Here is a 19,899-nt window from a genome sequence, read left to right on the forward strand (position 1 = left end):
GTCTAACACTGCGTTGGGGCCTAACAGACTTTCGAAGGAGTCCTATAAAACAATCCAGCACTTGTCAGTTTGGAAGGAGAAAAGGGCGCTATCCTTTATTGGATCAGAAGTACCTTAAATATGACAAAGTGTTAAAAACAAGATGCTAAAAGTGTGGGGGGACATGCTGTCTGAACCACTAAGTTCTATCCTTGGAACAGTGAAAGCACAAGCAGTGAGAGGGCAGGAGTCACATATTCTTTTATTGGGGCATTGTCACCACTAGGTTCACTGAAATTCATCTGCATGCTTGTATATGGCTTTTGATTTTAGCTGATACAGTGAAAATTATAAGGAATTGATTTATATTTTTAGGTAATTATAATAAAAGTGCTAATATTAGACATAATTTATATAAAACGTATATTCCTAACAGAAGGTTTCAAATGACTGTTGAGAGGATAAACACCCAATTCAATCTGTGCAAAAAGGCACACACCTGTGTCACTTTGCCCTGGATGGAGTCCAAGAGAAGTTTTGTTTTAAAGGCAATTTAGGTTAGTAAATAAGAACCTGAACTCTGGACTGATACTCAAACCTTAAAAACTTAGTTCCACTACTCAATGTTTTTAATTTTTGTTTTGTTTTGACATGATTTTAGACTTACAGAAAATATGCAAAAATAAGATAAAGAGTCCCCTCATGTCTTTCAGCCTAATTCCTCTAATGTTAACATTTTACAAAACAATCCTCATTTTCCTCCATGAATGAGTAGACCCTCCTCTTAGTGTTTTGGGGAGATTGTGAAAAGATAATGCACAAAACACAGCACCTGGCACATAGGAAGTATTAAATAAATATTAGCTGCAGTTATTAACTTTGTTTTATATCTACATGAGTAAAGCTTTGGTAGAAATAGAGGCTACAAGGGAAAACAGAAGGTAAAGCTCCATGATCTTTACCTTCCATGACTAATTATCATGATGGCCAGAACCTATCATCTCAGGTCCGATTCCCTGTGAAACAGATTTGGGTACACAACTTTTACTAGGCAACTCCCTTGAAACCAAGAACTGTAGGCGAGTGAAAGAATCAAGAGAGCTATGATGCAGTCACAACAAAGCATCAGGGAACTGGGATGGTCCTTCAGAGTTGCCCCAAATTGAAACAATAATACTGAGCTTTTATTGCCCCCCTCCCCCAGCCCCATAGACTGTTCTCTTGATATGAGCTGTCTCAAAGAGAGGGCATCACACCTTGGCAAGTCAACTCTCTCTCTCTTGTGGACAATTTCTAAAGAGAGAATGAGCTGGGAAGCATTAGCTGATAAAACTCCCTGCAGGTGGGGGAGGAGTACTCCAGTCCTGAGGGAGCACTCGGGTTATACACAACAGTATCCATGACAAACTATTCATGGGAAACTGTGGACACAGCCAACTCAGGGCCAATGAATCAAAACTACATAATCTACTCTGCTGGGAGACAGAAATTAAAAAGAAAATTAAAATCTATATATTGATCCACAAAGTTTTTTTAAAACATTTGTCTTTTGCTATGCTTCACTTTGCTTTTGTTTATTTAAGAACCTCTAGAGAGAAAAAATATTTGTAATATACGTTTTGGACAGGACCAACTGTCCTGCAGTAATCAAAGTCATTAAAGGTTTTCCTATATTTTCTTCAATAAATTTTATAATTTTACATTTACATTATATATATCTTAAATTCACATTTCACGATATATATCTTAAATTACTTTGAGGACATGGTGTGAGGTAATTGCTAAAGTTCATATTTTCCATTTAATATCCAGTTTTAGCAGCAACATTTTTAGAAACTTTATTTCCCTATGAATTACAACTGGCAATATAAGAGTGGGTCTCTTTCTAAACTTTTTATTCTGTTAAAGCAGCTTTATAATATCTCTTGAAATCTGGAATGTTAAGTCCTCCAACTTCATTCTTCTTTTTTAAAATGTGCTTTAAAATGGTATTCTAAAACTTCTGCATTACCATAAATATTTTAGAATCAACTTTGTAATTTCTGCATTACCATAAATATTTTAGAATCAACTTTGTAATTTCTCCAAAAAGGACTATAGGCTTGACTTGGGTTATATTGAATCAAGAGATTAATTTGGGGATAATTATCTATCCTATCTAATAAAATAGTAATATGCAAATTAACCACCACTCTGCTACATCCACAAACCACGCCCACAAGCCAATCAGGAGCGAATATGCAAATAAACCCAACCAAGATGGCTAGGCCACAGAGAGCAGGAGGGAGGCTTGGGTTTCCCCAGAAATGGAGGAAGCCAAGCTTTCTGCCTGCCCTTGCCGGCCTAGGCCTCCACTCAAGGCTACAAAGTTTCAATGATAGAAGATACATAAATCCAAACAGAAATGGCAGCAGCCACAGAGCTGGAAAGAGCAGGAGGCTAGGGTTGCCCCTGACGATGGAGGAAGCCAAGCTTTCCACACACCCTGGCCGGACCCGGCCTCTGCTTAAGGCTACAAAGTTTCAATTATAGAAGATACATAAATCTCAACAGAAATGGCTGCTGCCATGGAGCAAGCAGAAGGCTTGGCTCCACTCCAGGCTACAAAGTTTCAATTATAAAAGATAAATAAACCCCAGATACCAGGGCCTCCGCTTGGGTCACCAGGGGGCATGGCCAGCCTGAAAACCACCACAGGCCCCTGGCCCAGGCCCCAGGCCGCTCCATACCCCAAGGGAACCCTGAACCTGATCCGGGATATCCTTCAGGGCAAACCAGCCAGCCCCCAACCATGCACCAGGCCTCTATCCTATCTAATAAAAGCGTAATATGCAGATTGACCATCACTCCAACACACAAGATGGCTGCCCCCATGTGGTCTAAGATCCTGCACCCAAGTGGACACAAGATGGCCACTACAAGATGGCCAGCAGGGGAGGGCAGTTGGGAGGGACCAGGCCTGCAAGGGAGGGCAGTTGGGGGTGACCAAGATGGCAGAGGAGGGAAGTTGGGGGCGACCAGGCCTGTAGGGAAGGGCAGTTGGGAGGAACCCAGGCCTGCAGGGGAGGGCTTGTTAGGGGTGACCAGGCCTGCAGGAGAGGACAGTTAGGGGCAAACAGGCTGGCAGGGGAGCAGTTAGGCATCAATCAGGCTGGCAGGGGAGTGGTTAGGGATGATCAGGCTGACAGGCAGAAGCGGTTAGGGGCAATCAGGAAGGCAGGCAGGCGAGCAGTTGGGAGCCAGCAGTCCTGGATTGTGAGAGGGGTCCCAGATTGGAGAGGGTGCAGGTTGTGCTGAGGGACACCTCGCCCAGTGCATGAATTTCGTGCACTGGGCCTCTAGTGTGTGTGTGTGTGTGTGTATGTATATATATATATATATATATATATATATATATATATATATATATATATAAAAGCCCAGTGACCGAATGGTGGAATGACCAGAACGACCGATCAACTAGTTGTTATGATGTGCAGCGACCACCAGGGGGAAGACACTCAAAGCAGGAGCTGCCCCCTTGTGGTCAGTGTGCTCCCACAGTGAGAGTGCTGCTCTGCTGACCAGGATGAGCAGCACTCCCACAGCGGGCCAATCCCTGCAGGCCATGACCCCACCAGTGCACGAACCATGCACTGGGCCTCTAATCATCTAATAAGTATAAAGCCTTTAACTGTGAACTTCATATACAGGCAGTCCTCAGGTTATGGCGGACTTGACGTATGTCATTTCGTGGTTACGTCGCCATCTCCCATTTATTTATAAAAAAAAAAAAAGTTCTGTGATTTCGATGTGTGTACATATGTTCTTTATGTTTTTTATTATTTATTTACCACAAGTAAAGGTCAGGAATTGTTATCTTTATTTTAAATTTCTTTTACTGTTTCACTTCATTACAGCAGTGTATGTGCTCCATGTGAATGTCGTAGGTGCTTACGTAGGTGGGTTCCAACTTACGGTGAAAATCGTGTTATGACACGCTGTAGGAATGGATCTCTGATGTAACCCGAGGACCTACTGTATATATTTCCATTTATTTAGGTTTCTTTAATTTCACACATTAATGTTTTATAAATTTCACATCTACACATTTTTCATTAAATTTATTCCTAAGTATTTTATTATATTTAATGCTATTGTAAGTTGATTTGTTTATTTATGTAATGTAATTTTCTAGTTGCTTGTTCATTGTAAATAAAAATACAATTTACTTTATTTATTTTCATTTTACCCTACAACTTGGCTTAAATCCACTTACTAGTTTTAGCACTTTTCTGATGTTCCTGCAGATTTTATATGATACATTCATGTCATCTGCAAACACATACAGTGTTTTTCTTCCTTTCTAAAATATGCCTCATCACTTTCTTTTATTTTCCTATCCCTCTCTCCTCCTCTCCCTTTCTTCTTTACCTCTTTTCTTTCTCTCTTGTGCATTCACTAGTTTCAACCTCCAGTACAATCCTACCTAATAAAAGAGTAATATGCAAATTGACCATACCTTCACTACACCCACCAGCCACGCCCACCAGCCACGCCCACCATGAAAGCATCCGCCAGAGGCTTTTCCGGCCTTGGGCACCAGCAGGAGCCTGCGATGGGTCGCAGGCAACTGGGGGTCTGCTCCTGCGAGGGGGTCTGCTCCTGTGGTGGATTGCAGGGAGCTGGGATCCCCTGCCCAATGGGCGGTGTCTGAGATCACAGGGAGCTGGAGGTCCCTGCCTAGGCCTAAAGCTTTGGCCAGAGGCTTTAAGCCTGTGCAGGGCACAGCCCGTGATTGGTGTGAACTATAGAGGAAATACGTTTTCTGACTGCACATTGGCTAAGCTTCCTGTATGCCACTGGTAATATTCTTAGTAACTTGGGTAATAAGAATCCATAAAGGTGATCTAGGGTTTTTCCACCACACTTCTGGAGAAAAAAATGAAGGTCCGCTGCTGGAGGGCTAAGAAATGTCATAGCCTGCCCTAGCCAGTTTGACTCAGTGGATAATGCCTCAGCCTGCAGACAGCAGGGTCTGGGTTTGATTCTGATCAAAGGCATGTACCTAGGTTGCAGGCTCCTCCCTGGCCAGGGCCCAGATCAGGGCTCATGCAGGAGGCAACCAATCAAAGTGTTTATCTCTGTCTTTCCCTTTCTCTTCCACATTCTCTAAAAGTCAATGGAAACATATCCTTAGGCGAGGATTAAAAAAAAGAAAGAAGAAAGAAAGAAAGAAAGAAAGAAAGGAAGGAAGGAAGGAAGGAAGGAAGGAAGGAAGGAAGGAAGGAAGGAAGGAAGGGAAAGGAAAGGAAAGGAAAGGAAAGGAAAGGAAAGGAAAGGAAAGGAAAGGAAAGGAAAGGAAAGGAAAGGAAAGGAAAGGAAAGGAAAGGAAAGGAAAGGAAAGGAAAGGAAAGGAAAGGAAAGGAAAGGAAAGGAAAGGAAGGAAGGAAGGAAGGAAGGAAGGAAGGAAGGAAGGAAGAAAGAAAGAAAGAAAGAAAGAAAGAAAGAAAGAAAGAAAGAAAGAAAGAAATGCATATCCTATGAAAGACACATCTTGAAAATGCCTAAAGAAAGTTGTCATTTTTTCTTGGTGAAGGGACTGGAGTCTGTGTTGATGAAAACACCTTGGTGGCTATGGTGACTGGCAGTGGCAGCAGCAGCAGGGTGATGGGGCTGGTGCCTTCCCCTGATCAGTCCGGTTGCCTCCCACAAAGGGAGGCCAGACTGCAGCTTAGGCCCACTTCCTGTGGGGATCGGGCCTAAGCCATGAGTAGAACATCCCCTGAGGGCTCCCAGTCTATGAGAGGGGGCAGGTTGGGCTGAGGGAACCCCCACCCCCAGTGCATGAATTTCGTGCACCGGGCCCCTAGTATTTAAAAGAAGTGGAGAGAACCAATATCCTTGCATTCTTCCCAATCCTATGTAGAAACCATTTATTTCCCTACTAAGTAATATGGTAGCTGTAGGTTTCTTTGGTAAACACATTTAATCCATTTGAAAATTCTCCCTTCTATTCTTAGCTTGCTGAGAGTTCTTATTATAAAAGGACTAGGGACCCGTTGCAGGAATATTCCTGCAAGACTTCTGGTGGGCTTCCCTCCTGCCACCGCCACCTCTCCCGCCCCCCACCTCTCCCGCTGTGGCGGGCGGGGTGGGGCGGGATGGGCGGGGCATGCCCTGCTGGACCCGCCTGCCCCAGCACGCCCGTGGCCACCGCCGATGCCTCTGCAGCCGCACGCTCCAGCACCGCTGCATGCCCCAACCCACACGCCCAACCCGCCAGCGCCCGCTGCCGCTGCCTCCTCGGCTGCATGCACCGCCGCTGCGTGCCAAGCCCCGCCCCACACGCACCGCCAGTGCTTTCCCTCCAGTAGCCGCCTTGCTTTCCACTTTTCCTCCCTCTTCCTTCTATGCTGCTGTCTTCAGTCTTCACTCCTCCCTCCCTCCCTTCACATATGCAAATTAACTGCCATCTTTGTTGGGTTAATTTGCATACTCGCTCTGATTGGCTGTGGGTGTAGCAAAGGTATGGTCAATTAGCATTTTTCTATTTTATTAGTGTAGATGTTAGATTTTATAAGTTTGTCCTTTACATATATTGAAATGATAACTTAATTGTCGGTAGATTTTCAGATGTTAATCTAAACTTGCATTACTGAGATAATCTCCATTTGGTCAAAGGATATTATAATTTTTTTTTAATATTGCTTTGAGTAATTTCACACCTAAATTCAAAATAAACATTGGACTCTCATTTTCTTCTCTTGTGACATCTCTGGCTTTGGCATCCAGATAACATTGGCTTCTGTTGGGAAATGTTCCTTCCTCCTTTTTTTTTCTTTTTAACTTTCTTTCATAAAACTACTCAGTAAATACCTGGAGTTTCCCTTGTGTGAAGTGTTGAATGTGAATTAAATTTCTTTACTGATCCAGGACACTTTGCATTTCCTTTTCTTATTGAGTCAGTACTAGTGATCTGCATTCATTTCATCCAAGTTGTTCAATTTATTGGCATAAATTTTTCCATACTACTTCTTTATTATTTTTCAAATTTTGGTAGACTGTGTCATTGTCTATGGCTATTATTTAGTACTATTATGCACTGACCTTTTATTATTCTCTTGCATGATAAGAGAAAATAAAAAGCAGTTTTCTCTGGCTACCAGGCAGGGCTTTCTTTTTTGTTTATAATAATTAATCATGAAGATATAGAGCAAATGGTTTTTACGTCCTCAATCATTTAGAAAGGGGATAGAAATATATATATGTATGTATATGTGTGTGTATATATATATATATATATATATATATATATTTCTATATATATATATGACTAATATGCTAAGTGTCCATCCAGGTAATGACATCATGTAGCAATGCCCAGCTTCCTCTCCCTAGCAACGACTAGCCTCCTTGCAGTTTCCTCAGCCCAGGAACATGACTTGCTTTATAGCCAGATGGAAACATTTTACACTGTAACCAAATGTCTGTGAAGTGTTTTCTTGTGCCTCATCTCATTTGATCCTCACAGAAGTCCTGGAGTAGGTAGATAGGAAACTCAGTGGAATCCTATTTTCTTTTCATTAGCTGGAAAATGGAGATTTATAAAGCTTAGAAACTTGACACAACTGAAAAGAAGTAAGAAATGGTGAACCTTGGAAATGACTTCAGGTTTTCTCACTGCATAGAATATAGTCAAACACTACTGCAGTAAAATATTTTACCCTTTGTTCTCCCTGCGTGATCTACAATAATAATATGTTTTGTGTTGATATTTACTGCTGTGTTGCTGATAATTACTTGAAAGAGAAGTTGGGGTGCTTCACTGAGCTAGAAAAAGTTTAGCTAAATCAGAAAGCAGCTCTCATTAAGCAAGTTTACTCTATATCTATAAAAGACTAAATTGACTTGTGCATGTGTGATACATATAAAGCTCTTGTTGGCACATGCATGTGTTTGCATCTGTCATTGTTGATCGTGAATTTAGCTGACACTTCTATTATAGAAAAAGGGCGAATAGCAATATTAAAATATTTCTTCTAATTAATTTCTTTCAATGTGCACAAATTCATGCACCGGGCCACTAGTTCTATAATATTTATTCTAGTTCGAAGACAGCTTTCAATTTTTATTTTTAAACTTAATAATAGTACCTAGTAAATTTATTATTACATATTAATTATTGTTGTTATTGCTCTTATTCTTACTATTGTATTTGAGTGATTACTATATGCCTTGATCTTTTACAAGAACTAGAGGCTGGGTGCACAAAATTCATGCAGGGGGGGGTGTCCCTCAGCCCAGCCTGCACCCTCTCCAATCTGGGACCCCTCGAGGGATGTCCGACTGCCCATTTAGGCCCGATGGGCAGTCGGACATCCCTCTCACAATCCAGGACTGCTGGCTCCCAACTGCTCACCTGCCTGCCTTCCTGATTGCCTGTAACTGCTTCTACCTGCCAGCCTGATCACCCCCTAACCACTCCCCTGCCAGCCTGATCGATGCCTAACTACTCCCCTGTCAGCTTGATTGCCCCTAACTGCCCTCCCCTGCAGGCCTGGTCCCCCCCAACTGCTCTCCCCTGCAGGCCTGGGTCCCCCCCAACTTCCCTCCCCTGCAGGCCTGGCTCTCCCAATTGCCCTCCCCTGTTGGCCTGATTGCTCACAACTGCCCTCTCCTACTGGCCATCTTGTGGTAGCCACCTTGTGTCCACATGGGGGCAACCATCTTTTACCACATGGGGCAGCCATCTTGTGTGTTGGAGTGATGTTCAATCTGCATATTACTCTTTTATTAGACAGGATAGAGGCCTGCTGCATGGGTGGGGGCCAGCTGGTTTGCCCTGAAGGGTGTCCTGGATCAGGGTGGGGGTTATCTTGGGGTATGGGGAGGCCTGGGCGAGGGGCCTGTGGAGGTTTGCAGGCTGGCCATGCCCCCTGGCGACCCAAGCAGAGGCCCTGGTATCTGGGATTTATTTATCTTCTATAATTGAAACTTTTTAGCCTTGAGCGGAGGCCTTGGCCAGCCAGGGTGTGCAGGAAGCTTGGCTTCCTCCATTGGCAGGGAAAGCCAAGCCTCCTGTTCGCTCCGTGGCCGCAGCCATCTTGGTTGGGTTAATTTGCATACTCATTCCTGATTGTTTGGTGGGTGTGGCTTGTGGGTGTAGCGGAGGTATGGTAAATTTGCATATTATTATTTTATTAGATAGGATTATTAGGTGCATGAATTCGTGCATGGGTGGGGTCCCTCAGCCTGGCCAGCATTCAGGACTGATTGCGGCCATCTTGCTCAGTCCTGATGGGGGCAATGGAGGCTGACCAGCTGTGGATGGACCACAGGAGGGCTCTAGGGCACTTCTGGCACTCTTGCCTAGTCCCCATTGGCTGGACCCCAGCAGCAAGCAAACCTACCAGTGGGGACATCTACCCCCTGGTGGTCAGTGCACATCATAGCAACTGGTCGAGTGGTCGACCAAACAGTTGACCAATTGGTCAGACACTTAGCATATTACACTTTTATTATATAGGGTATATATCTATATATTTAAAAGCTTAATATGCAAATTGTCCCCTTGGGAGTTCAATCGGGAGACCAGGAGTTCGATCGCTTGCTATGACATGCACTGACCACCAGGGGGCAGCATGGAATGAAGGAAGGCTCCTATCGGCCCTGATCACCGGCCAGGCCTAGGGACCCTACCTGTGCATGAATTTAATGCACCCGGCCTCTAGTACATATATAAAATATAATATTTACAAAAACTATGCAAGGTAGGTACTATTATTATATCCAATTATAGGTAAAGAAACTGTGGCATATCGAAGTTACATAATTTCCCTAAGGCTACATAGCTAATAAATGACAGAGCTAGGATTTGAACTTAAGCAGTTTTACTCCAAAGTCTATATTGCATTTTGATGGATAGCTTGAATATACTCTACAATGCAGTGAAAAGTTAAATTTATTATACCAAAAATCCAACTTTAATTTGAGCTACTTAAATGTAAAATAGCCCAGCTAGTGTAGCTTTGTGGTTGAGCATCAACCCATGAACCAAGAGGTCAGGGTTCGATTCTGGAACAGGACACATGCCTGGGGTTGCAGGCACGATCCCCAAGAGGGGGCATGCAGGAGACAGCCAATCAATGATTCTCACCATTAATGTGTCTATTTCTCTCTCCCTTTCCCTTCCTCTTGGGAAACAATGAAAAAATATTTAAATTTATTTTTAAAAAATGTAAAATAAAGTGAGCTCACATTTTACACTAAATAGTAGTTCCAGGTTGATATAAAGTTATAATGTTGCATAAATTGTAGTAGTAGTATAACATTATAATTTTTAATATCAGTGTAATGTCAGTACAAATTGCAGTCCCAGGATGTACAGAGTTTGCTTGGATAGAATGACACATGAAACACCTACCTCTGTCATTAGCAGTTATCTGAACAGGAACAATGCCAAGAATTATAGAGAAAGCTGACATTACCTATGAGAGCAGAAATATCAGAGAAACTGACAAAGAAGCAAGAAAAAAAATCTTAAAATGTAATCAAATCAAAGATCAGAAAGCCAGGGAAGAGCAATAGAGTCTTGGAGGTCAAAACAAGTAGTTACACATTGCATTGGATAAAGACAAATAAATCTTATCCTAAGACAGAGCCTGAGTGCTCTGTAGTGGCTTTTGATTGCCTTTGACTGTTTTAATTTAGATGGAATTACAAGGACACTGTGGGCTAAGGTCTGCTCTCTAGTGATTGAAGCAGTAAGAACACTGCAGTGAAAATAATAATCATACACATGACACATACAAAGAAAAATGACAATAATGTATTTGCACATATACATGTGAATAAAATCATGAATTTAGGGACACAGAAATATAGAAACAGCCTATACCTGACAAAGACATGATTATACACAAGGATACCTATTCCAAACTTTCTACAAAGTGAATGTTTTATAAACCTTCCACATTTCCTGAAAATTTCAGTTATTCCAAATGCAAATAAAATTTCCATTGGCAGCAACTCTCACAGAAATTGGGAGGAAAAGTTTTTGTCAGATATTCCATATAAATAGAGGCTTTAGGTACATCATGGAAATCCCCAATAAATCATAAATTTGGGGTTATGTGGACTGACTTCTATTTTTAGGACTTTTATTCATCTTCATACTCTACACTTAACACTCCTGGAGACTGGCTCAGGTATAAAAAACATCTTTTTTAACCTTAAACATTTCAGAATTCCATCCATTCATATTTTTAGTGTTTCCCCTTGGCTTTATATCATGAAATGAAAAGAACATTTTCTATATGAAAAAGTAAACCTAAAAAGGTTCAAAATGGCAACAATAAAATATTTTTTCCTATATAAATAGTGATATAATAAAGCAAACAAGAATGTATATTTGGGGAGAACCAAGATGGCGGCATAAGTAAACACCTGTACTTGCTGCCCCTCACAACCACATCAAAATTACAACTAAAAGACAGAACAACTATCATCCAGAACCGTGGGAAAGCTGGCTGAGTGGAATTACTACAATCAGACAGAGAGGTAAAGAAGAAAGCGCATTGAGACTGGTAGGTGGTGCAGAGGCACAGAACGGGCTGGCACTCAGGTGTGCTGCTTTTTTAATCGAGAGGGAGATACAAGCTCTCACTTGTTCTGAACTCCAGTTCCGGGTGAGACTCTGGGGGACCCAGACACATACAGGGAGAAACTGGACTGTCTGGCATTGGGGCAGGAATGTGGGGGCAGCTTTCTTCCAGATGGAGGTGCTCGCAACAGTCATTGTTCCTGCACTGGGACCTCTCAGGTGCAGGGCTGACTGGAAGCCATTGCTGTGTGCCCCACCCTGGTGATTCCCTGATCCCCTGCCCCACCCAACTTACAACCCCACCCAAGCTGTGTGCAGCGGCTTTTGCATATGAATGGCCTGTCCTTTCTCAGCCTAGAACTTGTCAAACAGGCAGCAGCTGGGTCAGGGAGCACCAAGGCAGCAGCAGCCTGCCTTGCTTCATAGCTGGGCCTCATCTGGGCACTTTCAAACCCGATACAAAGCAGAGAAATCTGCATATCTCTCTGTAGTTCCTGCTGGGTGGCCCCAGGCAGTGGCTGACTTTGCACCTCCTTGGAGACCCAAGAGCAAGTGTACCCAGTAGTCAGTATGAGACCATACCAGATTACAACTCTTCACATCCCTAAGTGACACACTCACGGGGAAGACTCAGTGAGCACCAAAGCCCCACTGAATCAAGTCCTGCCCCATAAGGGTGTCTCCTGCACAGCAGCTCTTCCATTGTAGACACAGCTGATCCTCACAGCCAATTGGCCTGGAGGTCAATTCCTTCCAGTGATAACAACAACAATCAAGGCTCAACTACAACAAAACTGTGCACACAGCCCACAAAGGGGTGCACCAAGAGTGTCTACCTCAGGTGACTGGGGAGGCTGAGCCACTGGGCCCTATAGGACACCTACAACATAAGGCCACTCTATCAACTCAAGGAGACTTAGCAGCTACCCAATACATAGAAACAAACACAGGGAAGCAGCCAAAATGCGAAGACGAAGAAACATGTCACAAATGAAAGAAATGGAAGAAAGCAAAATACTTGATACAGAGTTCAAAGCCACGGTTATAAGGTTACTCAAGAATCTTCTAGAAACCTCCGAGGAACTTAGTGAGACCTTCAAGGATCTTAGTGAGAATACAAAAAAAAGAAAAAAAAAAAAAGGACCAGTCAGAAATTAAGCATACACTGACTGAAATAAAGAATAATATACAGAGATTCAACAGTAGACTAGAGGATCCCAAGAATTAAGTAAAAGATTTGAAATACAAAGAAGCAAAAAACATCCAGCTGGAAGAGCAAAAAGAAAAAAGAATCCAAAAATATGAAGGTAGTGTAAGGAGCCTCTGGGAAAACTTCAAGCATACCAACTTCCGAATTATGGAGGTGCCAGAAGAAGAGAGAGAGGAAGATATTGAAAACGTATTTGAAGAACTAATGACAGAAAACTTCCCCCACCTGGTGAAAGAAATAGACTTACAAGTCCAGGAAGTGCAGAGAACCCCAAACAAGAGGACTCCAAAGAGGACCATACCAAGACACATCATAATTAAAATGCCAAGGGCAAAAGACAGAGAGAGAATATTAAAAGCAGCAAGAGAAAAACAGTTAGTTACCTACAAGGGGGTACCCATATGACTGTCAGCTGATTTCTCAACAGAAACTATGCAGGCCAGAAGGAATGGCAAGAAATATTCAAAGTGATGAATAGCAAGAGCCTACAACCAAGATTACTCTACCCCAGTGGTCGGCAAACTCATTAGTCAACAGAGCCAAATATCAACAGTACAACTATTGAAATTTCTTTTGAGAGCCAAATTTTTTAAACTTAAACTATATAGGTAGGTACATTGTTATTAACTTAATTAGGGTACTCCTAAGCTGGCTTTTGCTAAAATTCAAGGGCCCAAAGAGCCGCATGTGGCTCGAGAGCCGCAGTTTGCCGACCACTGCTCTACCCAGGAAAGCTATCATTTAGAATTGAAGGTCAGATAAAGAGCTTCACAGACAAGAAAAAGCTAAAGGAGTTCATCACTACCAAACCAGTATTATATGAAATGCTGAAGGGTATTCTTTAAGAAGAGGAAGAAGAAGAAAAAGGTAAAGATAAAAAATTATGAACAACAAAGTGACAACAAATGCATATCTATCAACAAGTGAATCTAAAAATCAAATGAATAAAAAATCTGATGAATAGAATAAACTGGTGAATGTAATAGAATCAGGGGCATGAAAAGGGAGCAGACTGACAATTCTCTCGGGGAAAGGGACATGGGGGGTACGGGAAGAGATTGGACAAAGATCTTACACCTATGGATGAGGACAGTGGGGTGGGGTGGGAACCGGGTGGAGGGGAGCTATGGGGGATAAAAAGAGGAACATCTGTAATAATCTGAACAATAAAGATTTTTAAAAATAATAAAATAAATAAATAGCCCTAACCAGTTTGGCTCAGTGGATAGAGCGTCAGCCTGCAGACTCAAGGGTCCCAGGTTCGATTCCAGTCAAGGGCATGTACCTTGCTTGGGAGTGTGCAGGAGGCAGTTGATTGATGTTTCTCTCTCAATGATGTTTCTAACACTCTATCCCTCTCCCTTCCTCTCTGTAAAAAATCAGTAAAATATATTTTAAAACAAACAAACATGTAAAAAAAAGAATGTATATTTGGGTAAAAAAATACTTGGAAGACAATATCTTGAATTTCACTTAAAGAAATTAGTTTTCAAAGTTTATAATCAGCTCTGGCAGGTGTTTCTCAGTGGTTAGAGCATGGACCCCGCATGCACATACACACACAAGGTCATGGGTTCCATTCCTGGTAAAGGGCATGTACCTGGGTTGTGGATTTGCTCCCCAGTTGATCTCTTCCCCTCTTCCTCCTCCTTCTTCTTCTTCCTTCTCTCTCTCTTTTTCTCTCTCTCCTTCTCTCTCTCTATCTCTCCCCCCCTCTCCCTCCCTTACACTCTCTCTGAAAAGCAATGAAAAAAATATCCTCTGGTGAAGATTGTTTTTTTAAGTTTATAATCAAATTTTACTTTGGCAATAGTTGACGATGCTGTTTTCTGTTTTGAAAACAATTTCAGAATAGCTCCTAAAGCAGGTCCAACTGGCAATCCTGCCATAAGGACAATTCTATTAAGACTAAGAACATTGAATTTCTTTTTAGACCCCAAAATTCTGGGAAGCATTAGAATAAAAATCACCTACAATCCCCTTTTATCTTAAAAAGAAATATTTTTTACTAAAAATCTTAATATAAAAATTTGGTTGTGAACCAAAATCATCAATATGACATGTTTAAGGGGGAAAAAAGATATTGTGTCTCTAATCTATTGTGAGTTAATATGTTCCATAAACAATCCTGGAAGGAGGCTGCACTCTGAGTATAAATTGGTATAGATCGCTTTGCTCTCACAGATAGCGATACAATATTTTCTGCTGAATGAGAAAAAGTTTAAAGGTATAAATCAAGATAAAGCAATCACCTGACAAAGGATTACAAAGAGTCCCAAACCTTTTTCTTAGTGAATGCTGTGATGCATTGATTTTCTACTGAAGATAAAAGCCGAAATCATGTGTCATCAATATCAGCTAGCAAAACTATTTGGTTCAATATTTTATATTGTTAGGAAAAAACTTATGGAGAAAAAGCAAATCTGAAGTGTTTCACATGATCAAAACAAGTTTGAAACAGCAGAGAACAACACATTTGAAAGACATTTCATAGACATTTATTTGTAGAGAATAAAGAGTACATCAGAAGGGAATAAACTATTACTTTTGTTTGTCCAGCTAGATACACAGCTACTGTCTGAATAAGATTTTTATCTGGTGTGATACTTAAAAGTATAGTTTTTAGCAAAATAATCTAACGTTGATAATTTAATACACTTCTTCATATGGCAGCTTCACACAAATATAAACACTACTTTATAAAGAAGAGGCCAGCAAGGCAGCTGTTAGCATAGCCAGCATTTTTGTGCAATTCTAAAATGGCAAATAAATTCCACAACTGAGATTTCCTCCCCTTTCAGAGCCCCTCACCTGACAGTCTCACTGTGGCAAATTTGCACAATCAGACATGGCAACCCCCACACGAGTCTACGAGGCTACATTTTCTTACTCCATTCTACCGAACCAGAAGGCAGGCTAAAGTGATTTGGAAGTATCCTATATAATAAAGAGGTAATATGCAAATTGACCATCACTCCAACACACAAGATGGCCGCCCCCATGTGGTCAAAGATGGCTGCCCCCATGTGGACACACGATGGCCGCCACAAGATGGCCAGCAGGGGAGGGCAGTTGGGAGGGACCAGGCCGGCAGATGAGGGCAGTTAGGGATGACTGGGCCAGCAGGGGAGGGCAGTTGGGGCTGACCAGCCTGGCAAGGGAGGGCAATGAGCGGTGACCAGGTTGGCAGGAGAGGACAGTTAGGGGCAATCGGGCCAGTGGGGAGTAGTTAGGTGTTGATCAGGCTGGCAGGGGAGTGGTTAGGGGTGATCAGGCTGGCAGGCAGAAGTGGTTAGGGGCAATCAGGTAGGAAGGCAGGTGAGCGGTTGAGAGCCAGCGGTCCTGGATTGTGAGAGGGATGTCCGACTGCCCGTTTAGGCCCAATCCCACCAGGGTCCCAGATTGGAGAGGGTGCAGGTTGGGCTGAGGGACACCCCCCACCACATGCATGAATTTCATGCACCAGGCCTCTAGTCTATGAAAAGAAAGAGTGCAAATGGCTTGTATATGCAGCACCAGGGAGAAAAGGAAAGAAAGAAACAAAAACATAGTTATAAGAAGTTTCCAAACAGGTCATAGATTGTGAAGGGATAAGGGACATACTGGAATTAAAGCATTCATTTATACTTAATAATTTTCTAACACTTTTTACCAACTAGTTGGTAATTTTAAAGAATTCAAGCCCACAACCCAAATCTTTCTTCCTTTGTCTTTCTTTTGTTTTTTTCCAACATGGATTATAGAAATACTAGAGGCCCAATGCACAAAATTCACCAAAGGGCTCGGCCCTCACAGCCCCTAGTGGCCTCGGCCGGCCCTAGCAGCCTCAGCTTGGTCTGGAAGGTCGTCCAGATGGTCATTCCGCTGTTCGGTCTAATTAGGATATTAGCTCTTTATTATATAGGATTTGAATAATACCGTAGCATATATTACTTTTTATGATTTTGCAATGTTCAATGATGCATGTAACATATATTTCACATATATTATTAATAATACAGGGGTGGGCAAAAGTTGTAATACAAATAAATAATGCAATAATTAATAAATAATAATACAAGAATAAACTCTATTTCACATACAACTGTAGACCTACTTTTGCCACCTCTGTATATAAAGTATATTTCTAATGCTTAATGGCCCATAATTATATTTTACTATAATTTTGGAGGGTCAAAATATTAGATAAAATTTAGTATTATAGAAGCTGTAACAAGTAGAGAAGGATATAAAATGGATTTATTAAGAAATTAAACTTGTTTTCTGTTATATACACTCTTGTAATAACCTCCATCTAACCTGTTCTTCTCCCTTCTCTAGTCACTTGTTCTTCAGCCAGGAAACCAAGTTTATCACTTTGTATCAGTACTGGATGATGTATTGACATAATAACCTGTGATTATATCTGAATTCAGCTGAAGATAGTATATGAGAAAGTTAAGATTGTAAAAGGAGATTTATTGTGCTGTTCAATAAGCAACAACTCTAGGAGTGTCGCTACACAGACTAAAAGCTAGTCATCCAAATCTTTTCAATGCAAATTCTTGCAACTATACACACCCTGAAGAAAAGTATTGTATAAGGCTACACATGTAATTAAACTTTTAGCATTTCTGTACATAATTTCATGGAAAATGGGATCAAGTTAACATTATTAAATATGGTTCTGTTTAATATACAACATAACTTCAGAAACATTTTTCCCTAAAACTGAAATATTATGCACCATTTAGAATGTAAAAGTATATCCCACAAATGAAAATGTAAATTATGATTAAGACTTTTTAAAATATTTCATCACAAAACCACTTGGGAAAAATCTCTTTTACTTTATACCTAAAGGTGTTAACAAAACAGAATTCTTTCAGAGTAAGTCAGAAAGTTCTGTGGCATTAAGAGGTCTAGCTAAACAATCTTTTCTTTGAAAGCCTATGTCCCCTTCCCATGCCTTCCTCATTCTTAAAAACACGTTTTAGAAAAAGCACTCATGTTAGAAAAAAGTGAACTGAAGACTGTCAGTCCTGGTTCCTGTGGTGCCCAATAATCAATAACTTGCATTAAACTAGGTTTCTGTAACACTTATCAGTGACTACTGTCCATATGACTCCATGCCAAGAAACTCATCTTCCAAGGGAAAGGCAAAAGGAAGATCCTCATCATTGATGTTTCTATCTCTCTCCCTCTCTCATCTTCAATTCTGTATAAGAAAACATTTTCTGTCAGTATGTCCAGAGGTAGAGTAGAAAACCCAATGAAGTAATAAATTCTTAACACTGGAAGTTTGAGAGTACATCGGGCTTCAAATACTTGGTGAGGAAGTGCTTGAACGAATTTTAATGTTAAATAATTCAAATTGTATTCAAATGTTATAATTCTGATATAATATTTATGGTGCATCATCAATAAAACAGGCAGCCAACAACATCAGGTAATAAGTACTTGTGTGAAATATTATTGTTCATTATGTAGCTATAACTCCATTTAACTATAAGGAAAAATATGATATGTAGGTAAGATCAGATATGACAAATAATTTCATTTGTGTTTCCTTTGTTAGAAATTGTCCTTTCAGAAGGTCAGTAGTATGCTGAGTATTATGAGTTGAAACCTCTTTAGAAACTGTGGTTTTAAATTTTCTTCAAAATAGATATAACAACTCTTATTTCATTCAATAGCCGCTACAATTGAAGATGGCTCAAATACCTCCCCTTTTTGAAATGTCAATGTGACCCTCCACATACAGTGTTCCATAAAAAATTGTTTAGCTGTATTGATTTTTCATGGAAATTTTGTGCTGGCAGTATAACTTAGAAGGAAGAAAGGTGTCTCCTTTCCGAAAAGCATACTGGAAAAGGGATTAGCAGTGAGTTCTAAGAGATTCTATATAACTTTTTAAAAAATGAAGTAAGTCTTAATAAACACGTTAGATAAACCAGCTTAGATAAGCAATAAGAATTCTTCAACCTGGCTGGTGTGGCTCAGTGGTTGAGCATCAAAATATGAACTAGGAGGTCAGGTTCAATTCCCAGTCAGGGCACATGCCCGGGTTTCGGGATTGATCCCCATTAGGGGGCATGCAGGAGGCAGCCAATCAATGATTCTCATCATTGATGTTTCTATCTCTCTCTCATCTCCCTTCTTCTCTCTGAAATTAATTTTTAAAAACCATTTTAAAAATAAAAAAAGAATTCTTCAAAAGGAAAAGATAAACTGTCTAGCATGTAAAATTTTAAGCATGCTAATCCAAGAGCAATCTAGGATAGCAAGCAGAGTAATCTGTATTAGATAGAAATTTTAAGGATAGAGTTAGAACACTATACTGGTGGCAGAGTACTGGAATAACTGGAACACTGCTTGGCATACATGAATGTATCCCACAATATTAGTACCTAGATCACAGACTTACAGACACTATCTCACTCTCAGAACCACACTTGCAATAATATACCAGTTAAAAGGTAAATAGCCAAGAAAATATATTTGGGAAAAGGAAATGTTATTTTGACATACTATATTATGTCCATATACAAACCAATTATATGTGTTTTTTCTGCAGTGTGATTTCATTAACACCAATGTACCATTTAATAATTAGTATGGAATATTATTGGTAATAGAAGAGTAAATAATTTTATTAGCGTCAATGACCAGCACTGCAACCACCAAACACATTCCAAGAAGTATTGAGATCTCCAGAAATTACAGTATCTAAATGCCATTATTCTCTTTCAGAATGCTGTTATTTTATAGTCTTTTCTGCACCATGAAAATTGGGAAATGCCCTCTAAAACATATTTAGAAAAAGTGTGGGGAAAATAGGTACAGTTTTACAGAATTCATATATTTTGAAAATTAGCCACATTTTTCCTAAGTTATTTCTTCATATCTATAAAACTCACAAAAGAGATCTCTAACTTACCCATTTCAGGAAATTGCTGAGAGATCAAATAGTATATGTAAGTAAAAGTCACATAAGTATTTGAACTTGATGTTGTAAATTTGACTTTTAGGAGAAGGCAGGTGAGAATTAGAGTAAAGAATATTTCACCAGGAGTAAGGAGACCTAGACTCAAACTCTAGCTCTGCCCCAGAGTAGCTGTGTGATTTTCCAACAAAGCATGCACTC

The 19,899-nt window shown here is 40.7% G+C and overlaps 1 protein-coding gene across 1 annotated transcript in view; it reads right to left on the bottom strand.

The window, feature by feature from the left end:
* MALRD1 (MAM and LDL receptor class A domain containing 1) overlaps positions 1–19,899 on the bottom strand; it is a 640,413-nt gene that overhangs the window by 464,678 nt on the left and 155,836 nt on the right. The gene's annotated exons all lie outside the window — the stretch shown is intronic.

Source organism: Eptesicus fuscus, chromosome 2, assembly GCF_027574615.1.
Source record: "Eptesicus fuscus isolate TK198812 chromosome 2, DD_ASM_mEF_20220401, whole genome shotgun sequence".
Classification (NCBI taxonomy): domain Eukaryota; kingdom Metazoa; phylum Chordata; class Mammalia; order Chiroptera; family Vespertilionidae; genus Eptesicus; species Eptesicus fuscus.